The sequence below is a fragment of the Amblyomma maculatum genome, chromosome 9 (genome assembly GCF_055883805.1).
Source record: "Amblyomma maculatum isolate TAMU_Amacu chromosome 9, ASM5588380v1, whole genome shotgun sequence".
Taxonomy (NCBI): domain Eukaryota; kingdom Metazoa; phylum Arthropoda; class Arachnida; order Ixodida; family Ixodidae; genus Amblyomma; species Amblyomma maculatum.
Genome location: NC_139352.1, coordinates 85,267,547 through 85,277,619, shown reverse-complemented (window position 1 = coordinate 85,277,619; position 10,073 = coordinate 85,267,547). Strand labels below are relative to the sequence as shown.

The 10,073-nt window shown below is 43.2% G+C and overlaps 3 pseudogenes; 1 reads left to right on the top strand and 2 right to left on the bottom strand.

Moving 5' to 3' along the window:
- Window positions 1–684: 684 nt before the first annotated feature.
- On the bottom strand, window positions 685–1,643 carry LOC146179665 (uncharacterized; annotated as a pseudogene).
- A 1,935-nt stretch (window positions 1,644–3,578) lies between these two features.
- On the bottom strand, window positions 3,579–5,703 carry LOC146179664 (uncharacterized; annotated as a pseudogene).
- A 2,955-nt stretch (window positions 5,704–8,658) lies between these two features.
- Window positions 8,659–9,618, top strand: LOC146179663 (uncharacterized; annotated as a pseudogene).
- Window positions 9,619–10,073: the final 455 nt, after the last annotated feature.

The following is a 10,073-nucleotide window of genomic DNA, read 5'->3' as shown; positions in this document are numbered from 1 at the left end:
AGTTACTAACGGGCTATACTTCCTGTGCTACATAAGCTAAATCACAAACTTTTGTGGAATGATAATGGGCGGAGAGGTAAAATGGATACAGCTGGTACAGGACAGAGTTAATTGGAGGAATATGGAAGAGGCCTTCGCCCAGCAGTGAGTATAGTCAAGCTGATGATGAAGGGCAATTGGATACCAATCAATATTTCACTTTTCTTACCCTTGGTGCAAACCTTTGCACAGTCCCATTAAAGTTGGCTATAGGAGTATGCATAATTAGAAATGAGAGGGCATAGACTTAACTACTAGGCATGATGCAGCAGCGTCAATTTCAAGTGAGGAAATAAACTGTGGTTTCTTGCTTGCAATACAGCTGGATTTACGTGATCTTCCAGCAGAATGCATAAGAACCTGTATGCCCTCACATGAAGTGCAACCTTTAAGTGCAGGCTGTTGGCACTGCTCAAAAATATGAAGGATGGGTAAAAATAAAATAAACATACACTTGCACTGAAGTACCCTTCAAATTAACTAATACTTCCGGTTTCGTCTGCACTAGACTTCAAACCACAGGTTAAAATTTAAGCTCCTGTAATGCGCGCAATAATATGCATGTATTTATTAAGGAATATCTAGTGTTGGATCCTTTAAATTATGTATATAAAACTGCTAATCATTAAAGTACTGAACTGTCTCTCACCGCTTCTTCTGTCTTGATGGTGCATAACGCAGCCAGTCGGCAATAGAAAGATGTATTTGCGATTCTGTGGCCTGTGCAAATTAATCTTCAGAGTTTCTGTAAAACAATAAAAAAAAACAATGAATGAATCATTCAAGACAAGGCTGCACTAGTTGGTTTGGGGAAGTGGGTTAGACTAAGAATCTAAGAGAAAGCCTCATGACTTTTGCAGGACAATGGCCTCATCACACTGCATTTAAATGAGGCTTGTACCTAGTGCTGCAAATTAGTTCGTTTTAGTACATAATAATCGCCTAAAATGGGCAAACCAGAAAACCAGCAAAGTTATAGCAGGCCAGGAAAAGCCTATGTTAGCAATATAAAATTATACTGCATATATTCCTTACATAGGAAATTCATTCAGTGCTTTAGAACTATGCATCTGTGAACTGACAGCTAGAAAGCATGGCATGCTGAACTGCAAATGTGCATATGCATGCTACACATGAGAGCTATAATGTGGCACCTGTGGGGACTTGGAGCAGGTGTAGCCCAACAAATGGCCTTTTTCCTTTTCTCCCGGTTAGAGAGAAGTCCTGGGCCAATGTGTCGCACATGCACCTGCGCATGATTTGGCGCACTGAGTCTTGGACAGATGTCCCACCAACTCGAGGGAAATGGGCAATCTAGAAATGAAGACAAATAGTGGTTAGCATTCACATAAAATTTCATGCGTGTGTACTTGCAAAAAAAAATTAACTTACGAGGTCTGTCCTGTTTTTGGGGCCATGAAGCTGCCGCTCCAGTTCCTCTAGACTCTGATGAGTTAACAGAGGAACTAACTCGAGGATGGCACTTTGACAGGTTCTACACCTGGTGGTTTATTGTGGGTGATAGCGTGCTACACCCTTTGCACGGCTTTTTCGAGATTATCTATCCTGGCTCTTATATCCTTCATTTCCTTGAGCAACATTGCAAGCACGGCTAGAACAGAATAGAAAAGTAACTTGACCAAGTTAAACATTTCACCGTAATGGTTTGTCTTCTGTAAGCAATAACATAAGCAGTGTTTTCATTCTTTCTGCAAGCAAAGCAAGACGCCTAAGAAACAGTACTAGCAGGTAAATAAAACATTCTTACCTTTTCTTTTTTTAACCAATGTTCTGCAACGAGCTTAACTATGAAGGTGGATTATAACACTGCACATATCCAATATAAGATTGCCATGCAGAAACATCACAGATAACTTCAATGGACAAACTCTTGCGACCACCTACAACTCATATCACAAGCATACTAAATTATTCCAAAGGCTTACAGCAGTACCTACCATTCTGGTCAAGCTTCCTTTTTTCGGCAAAAGAACTGTCATTATCTAATGCTCCTTCCTGGCTAGGTGAGGCTGTTTGTATCTGATGACCCTGTGAGGCAAATGGCTGGGGCTTGAAGTTTGAAGATTTTACAATTTTTGGTGGTGGTGGCCTTGAAACGAACTTCGCAGTTTTCTGTGAAGAATTAAAGCATCCTCCTTGTAGAGGTACAACTAGAGGTTCATCAGGAAAGGCAATGCTATCTGCATCTGAAGACTCCAGATGCGCCGGTGGCCGCCTCTTCCGTCTTTGCGAATTACTTCAGCATCTGAGGCAAGATCTGACGTGAATTCTGCCTGCTGCTCTTTCAGCCTTGCACTTTCATAGCTGCCTGAAAAAAAATATATATATATTAATTTCCCTAAAAAAGAAATGAAATGCAAAGGACTACTTGTAAAAAGTTGATGAACAGAATATGTACACAGCTGTTTAGCACTGTGAGTGATGAAAGAAATAGCAGTATAACATAAAAATGACCTGTAAAAATTAATATGCTTATTATATTCATCTACGTAATATTGGCCGCCTCCATTACTCTTGACACAAAAGCAACAGTTCTGGTACTAAGAGTAAAAAAAAATGCAAATACCTAATTATAAGGTTCAAAGAAGATAAACTTCAAACCCAAATTTTAGCTAATAATACTGCCACAAATTCACTGACCTTACTGATGTGCTTGAACTTAAGTTACCAATGTGCACATTTTTAGAAACTTAGGTGAGAAGCCTACCACATGTCCACAACACTCGGCATCCGTAGCTTTTCCAGTCACTTGATGGTGGTGGTCGCTCTTTGATGGCAGCAGTTATCTTTGCGGTGCTCTTGAATGGCGGCCACGTAACTATATTTTCCGAGATCCACGAAGTGGGCACAACTGAAACTCCATCTTCATCTTCAAAAAGAACTATGCTGTACGTCTTTTCCCCTGAAATTATAAAACAAAAAAATTGAATTAGCACGATGGAATCGTTGCCATGGTGGGTGCAGTTTGATGAAGATGAAATGCGAAAAACATGTATGTGGTGTGGAATGTCAGTGCAGGTTAAATAACCATGGGTGGTTGAAATTTATCAGTAGCCCTCCATTATAATTTTTTTCCCATCTTTAAACTCGCCTTAATCCCTTCTCGCATCACTCTTGGTCAATTAATGTGGCTTCCCTTTCCTGATAGACAAGGTTTATATATTACGAAATCAACTAGTAATTTCTGAAAATATTGCCTTCCCCATTATTCCACAATGCAACCGCTACGCTTGTACTGCAGGTAACAATATGACACAATCTGAGGTTTAACTTTCTGAACCTGCACATGGACTTTGAGGGACACAAAAGTGAAAAGCTGCCAATTTTTGACATTCAGGGTTCTTTAACATACACTGACATAACACAGAACACGGGCATTTTCACTCCATCAAAATGCAGCCACTGTGGCAAGGATTCAATCACATGACCTTGAGAAGAGCAAGTCCAATGAAATGTACAATTTAAATATGACAAGTATACCAGTATTGCCTATACTTGTCTTATTTAGCCCATTCATCTCAGTGGACTGAACCACGGCATGTGTGCAGAAGAGGAAACACTGCTCAATTATCTCCTCCACTTGGCAAGCACATGCATTTATTTCTGATTTCATCAATAGGCCGCACAGACAGATTTTGTGAAAGATCTTTGGCAGCAAAAACCAGGAGCTCTGACGATGGCAATGGACGTGAATACAAGTCGGCCAAAGTTTTGAAATAATGGCCGCAGATGCTGGCCCCTGACACCGATTGCAACATGTGTCTCTAATACAATGTGACCCTCCTTAAGCTGGACATAATTATCCAGCCTGCCAAGCTTTAACACAGTTCCCTCGAACTCTAGCAAAGAGTACTGTCTGCCATGAAATCTTGGTGGCACAGGTCCATTTGAGTGCTCTCCTGACAGCCTAGGATATGAATTGAGAGAGCCTGTGGAAACATTACCAATGAGGCGTTTCTCACTGAGGCGCCTGATAACCTGCTGAAGAGCTCGAGCCTTTGTCCTTACTAGGGTCTTCAGTTTATAGAGGAAGTTTTCAAAAACGAAGGCTGAAAAGTCATCAAGAGGGCCAAATCTTCTGGCGTCATCAGCTAGGTGCAACAATGAGTGCATGTTATAAACATAGATCCACTTTCCATATAGGGAGCCAGCCTCAGTAACAAACTCTTGAAGAAGGTTCTCCGCCAAGTCCATATTTTGCACTGTGTAATCTGGGCATGCAAGGATGGCGATAGATATCAGCACTAAGCCTCATAAAATGGTCATAATACTTCCTTTCCAAATTTCCTTTGAGGACAAGTGGCCCGTAGTAGAGTAGAAAGTTCCTAAACTCAACAGCTTTCCATTGCTCTAAAAGTTGCAGTGAACGTGGCCTACGCTTCATGTCACTTGGAACATATAAACCAAAACTAGCAAGCATTGCAGATACATGAAGCTTTGACTGTGATGACATCTTTGAAGCTGACGGCTTTTTAGATGCCAGTAACAAGTTAGTAGTTTCTTCATTACTCCCAAACAAACTAGGTGCATATAGTCTAGTGGGAACTGTGTGACCATCCCAACACCTAAGCACTGTAGTGGAGACTCGCTATGGTGGTGATGTTCCTGGGCAAATCTTCTGAAAGCTTGATCAGTGCGCAAAGGACTGTCATGAGAATAAAAAATTATTTTCCTGTCAAGTGCAGAGTATGCACCCTTTTGATTGCACCTTTCACATCCAAAATAGGCTGTGTGGCCCTTGATGCATTTTATGTAAGCCCTTGCTGAGGCATCACACACAAATGCATGGATTTTCACAGCACAGACCTTTCCATTGTATATACGGCCCTCATCAAGCAGCTTCCTCATTTCGGAGACAAAATCTCTTAGGTATACGCTCACATCCCCTGGCTTGCTGTCACCCTCATAAAGAGCAGCAACAAATGGAGAGGAGTGCGAGCTTTCCTTCACAAGCACGAGAATCGGCCAGAATTGCCTTCTCGAGCTGCGGGAGATCGGCAGGCCGTCTACGTTCACAATGAGTGACAACGTCTGACAATCTGCAGGAACAAGCGCCACATGTTCTTCCAGAGAACAAGAAATCCCAAAGTAGTGGTAAGGACCATTGGCCATCACTGATGGATCAGTATGCCTCGGCGTCTTTATTAACGTTCTAGCATCCGTGGGTAACTCTGGATGGTATGGCTTCAACACTTCAAGCAGAGAATTAAGGTGTGAAGCAGGCAATTGACTATTAATAGCCCATACACGCAAGTCCTTCTCTATACACTGAGTAGCGGCACCAGACTCAGCTGTCATCCTATCTTAATACTCCACCAACTCGTCATTGTCAAAAATCCGCGACAACTTTGACGTTGCACTACCTATGTCAGAGACACTGTTAGCGGGGCCAAAGTCCGACAAGTGAGAACTACGGCTTTCATCTGTATCCTCCGCTGGCACTGATAAAGAGGATAAAATTACGTTACGCAGTGAAAAGGCATCTTGATCCAGTTATCCTATTGCGCACAATCTGTTGTCACTACCATTATCAGGACTGACATCCGCCGAACAGTTTTCTAATTCGTCATTAACAGCCTCTGCTATTCTTCAGCGTCGTTGCCGGATCGACACTTCGCTTAGTGAACACTTCACTCTCTTCATGATACAACGAATGTAGCACTTTCATAAATTATCACAAAGGGCATGGGTAACACATGCATATATGCACTGCTGGCTTTGTGCCAGCCAACACGTGCACAGCTCAACAACGTAGGTCAGAAAACACTCACCACTGATGTTATCCTCTGTGCAGGCCTCCGTCATTTCAGCTGAATTCTTGTGAAATGAGACACAGCAGCAAGAGAACGGCGACCGCAAGAAGACTATGGAAACACACGTGAAGAATTCGCCGGCCGCGACTGTCGCTGACACGCGGTTTGGCAGGACTAGCTCTCGGCGCGGCCGCGACTTAACTTGATTTGGATTCGCGACGCAGAACTAAATTTCTTCGGCAGTTATAATTTTAGTCCGCATGTTTAATTGAAAGATAATGCAATTTCAGCAGCCTAAATATATTGCAGATATTTCTATCTCAGTGTAACAAGGTAAGTACACTTGTACTGTTCATCGCATGATGACATGGAAGGTTGCAATCAATGTAAAAAATAAATAAACATTGTCATGCGGGGAAGTGACAAGGTGAGTGGAGTGCCCTAATACCGGCTTTTCTGCTTCGGCTGCAGAAGTAGTCTGAAAGAACGACAGTTAGCCTATGAAGCAAATGCTATATCAATGCCAACGTATGTGGTTCAACATTTATACATCATTTGACAATATTGCTGCAATGTGGAAAGACCACTTTAGAGCAACATTGCCAGCATGTTACTTGTTAACATTACAGCAACGTTATCGAATGTTGAAAGTGTTCGCGTTATGTTGGATAAATGTAGTCCAATGTTATCGCAACATTGTACAAGATTGACAATGTTGCTGCAATGTTGCAGAAACATATTGAGCTACTAGGGCTTCTGCATCATGTTCATTCCTTTTCCAAAAGCACTGCATGAACCCGCGGACTGCAGCCGAAGCACGGTAGATGCGTCAAGTGAACGGTGTGGCCTTCCTCCAAGCGTCAGTACTCCTCTCTGCCCTGAACAATCAAGTTACCCTTGCTAAGGTAGCCGCGACTGGGACTGTGTAGTTTATGTATAATGCCTGTTTTGTTACATATCATTTACCATATAATCCGGAAATCAACGTTATGCTATTTTTTGTCTCTACCTAAGTGCTGTTTCTCGCGTTGTGTATTTTATTTTTCTGTACTGTGCACATCGCCTAATGTGTGCCAGGTTTTGTCAATGCATTCGTCTACATCTGTTGCGTCTCTTGTGTGTTTTATATGCAGCAAAATAAATGTTCATTTCACAAAGCACTTTGCGCCTTTTCTGCAATACTGTTTTGCAAAGGCTGTGGCACAGCTGCGTTGATTGTCAGTTTAGAGAACTGGGAATCTTATTTTTCATGTTGTTATGCATGCTGAAAATAAATAGAAGCACTAGTAGGCCATGTGAAACCAAAATAATGCGCCGAAAGGCCAGGGAAGGCCGCAGCGCATGCTAGCATTAAACTCGCGCGCCTTTCAGCAAGACCGGAAGTAGTTGCCGCCGGCCGCTTGGTGCGCTACAGTCAAATGGGCCGCTGGGCCCTATGGGAGTTTCCGCTCTTTACAAAGCTTTAGAGCCAATAAAACGCGGGTCAGCGCCTGGGCCTGATGGGCTCCGTATGGAATTTTATTTGGGTTTCTGCAATGTTGTTGGTCCAGCACCGACAAATGTCCTTCGACAGTGCTTTGAGCACTTAGATTTTCCGGCCAGTTTTTCAATGGGGGAATAATTGTGATCCCAAAACATGATCCTGGGTCATCTCCTCCAGAAAAGTGGAGGCCGATCTCCCTTCTAAATGTAGTCTACAAGGCTTTCGCAGCCATCGTGGTTCGGCGCTTGAGGGGTGTGATGGCCTTCCTTATTGGCTTTCATCAGGTGTGCTTTGTTCCTGGCAGGCAAATAAGTTGTCGTGTGCCACTCGAGACGTTATTGATTACAAACTGAGAAGCTTAGCTAGTGACATCCTTGTTTCTTTAGATAAAAAAAAGCGTTGGCTGGATAGAACATGGCTACATATTCGGCGTTCTGGATGCTTTTCAGTTTCCGCAAAGCTTCATATGTTTAATTAAAAGCAAGTATGATCGCATTCAAAGCACACTGGCTATGGATAGGTGGGAAAGTGCACCACTTCCTGCTACCCAAGGTGTTCGGCAACTTTGCCCCCCCTCGCCTCTTTTGCTCGCTCTCAGCTTAGGGCCTTATTTGAGGGCAATAAGTACAGACCAAAGTATCGGTGGCCTCCCTCTCCGAGGGTGTCACACGCTGCGTCTGACTGTCTACGCGGATGATATTACGTTGTATCTGCGTGATGAAGCGAGCCTGCTGCGCTGCCTTCATCGTTTTCACAGATACGGCAAGGTGTCTGGGACTGCTCTCAATTTTGAAAAAAGTAAATATCTTTTATTGGTAGGCCAGATGCGCGCCTTAATGGTGCCCTACCAATTACGCACAGTGACACCATCCGCATACTTGGCATTAATTATGAGGCACACTTGATAGCAGCTTCGGTGTGAACTTCCGTCTTAAATGAGGTGCGCAGCAAGGTGACTACAGCCAGTGCCTTTGTAGTACTACCCAGCCCCGCCGGAGTGATGCAGTGGTAAGACGCTCGACTACTGTGCCGGCGTACCCGGGTTCGAACCCGACCTCGGCGGCTGCGTTTCGATGGAGGCGAAACGACGGGGCATCCGTGCGCTGTGCGATGTCAGGCACGTTCAAGATCCCCAGGGGGCAGAAATTACTCCGCAGGCCTCCACTACGGCTTCTCTTTCTCTCTTTCCACTTTCCCTCCCGCCTTCCTTCTTTTTCTCACAGCACGGTTCAGATGTCCACTGAACCAGTGTGACAGAGCGCCTTTCCCTTCCTGTGAACCAATTATTATTTATTTGTAATTGGTTCACTGGAATGGAATGGTGCTGTATCTGTCACACTTGTTTCTGTTCTAGCCGTGCTTGCAATGTTGCTCAAGGAAATGAAGGATATAAGAGCCAGGATAGATAATCTCGAAAAAGCCGTGCAAAGGGTGTAGCACGCTATCACCCACAATAAACCACCAGCTGTAGAACCTGTCAAAGTGCCATCCTCGAGTTAGTTCCTCTGTTAACTCATCAGAGTCTAGAGGAACTGGAGCGGCAGCTTCATGGCCCCAAAAACAGGACAGACCTCGTAAGTTAATTTTTTTTTGCAAGTACACACGCATGAAATTTTATGTGAATGCTAACCACTATTTGTCTTCATTTCTAGATTGCCCATTTCCCTCGAGTTGGTGGGACATCTGTCCAAGACTCAGTGCGCCAAATCATGCGCAGGTGCATGTGCGACACATTAGCCCAGGACTTCTCTCTAACCGGGAGAAAAGGAAAAAGGCCATTTGTTGGGCTACACCTGCTCCAAGTCCCCACAGGTGCCACATTATAGCTCTCATGTGTAGCATGCATATGCACATTTGCAGTTCAGCATGCCATGCTTTCTAGCTGTCAGTTCACAGATGCATAGTTCTAAAGAACTGAATGAATTTCCTATGTAAGGAATATATGCAGTATAATTTTATATTGCTAACATAGGCTTTTCCTGGCCTGCTATAACTTTGCTGGTTTTCTGGTTTGCCCATTTTAGGCGATTATTATGTACTAAAACGAACTAATTTGCAGCACTAGGTACAAGCCTCATTTAAATGCAGTGTGATGAGGCCATTGTCCTGCAAAAGTCATGAGGCTTTCTCTTAGATTCTTAGTCTAACCCACTTCCCCAAACCAACTAGTGCAGCCTTGTCTTGAATGATTCATTCATTGTTTTTTTTTTATTGTTTTACAGAAACTCTGAAGATTAATTTGCACAGGCCACAGAATCGCAAATACATCTTTCTATTGCCGACTGGCTGCGTTATGCACCATCAAGACAGAAGAAGCGGTGAGAGACAGTTGAGTACTTTAATGATTAGCAGTTTTATATACATAATTTAAAGGATCCAACACTAGATATTCCTTAATAAATACATGCATATTATTGCGCGCATTACAGGAGCTTAAATTTTAACCTGTGGTTTGAAGTCTAGGGCAGACGAAACCGGAAGTATTAGTTAATTTGAAGGGTACTTCAGTGCAAGTGTATGTTTATTTTATTTTTACCCATCCTTCATATTTTTGAGCAGTGCCAACAGCCTGCACTTAAAGGTTGCACTTCATGTGAGGGCATACAGGTTCTTATGCATTCTGCTGGAAGATCACGTAAATCCAGCTGTATTGCAAGCAAGAAACCACAGTTTATTTCCTCACTCGAAATTGACGCTGCTGCATCATGCCTAGTAGTTAAGTCTATGCCCTCTCATTTCTAATTATGCATACTCCTATAGCCAACTTTAATGGGACT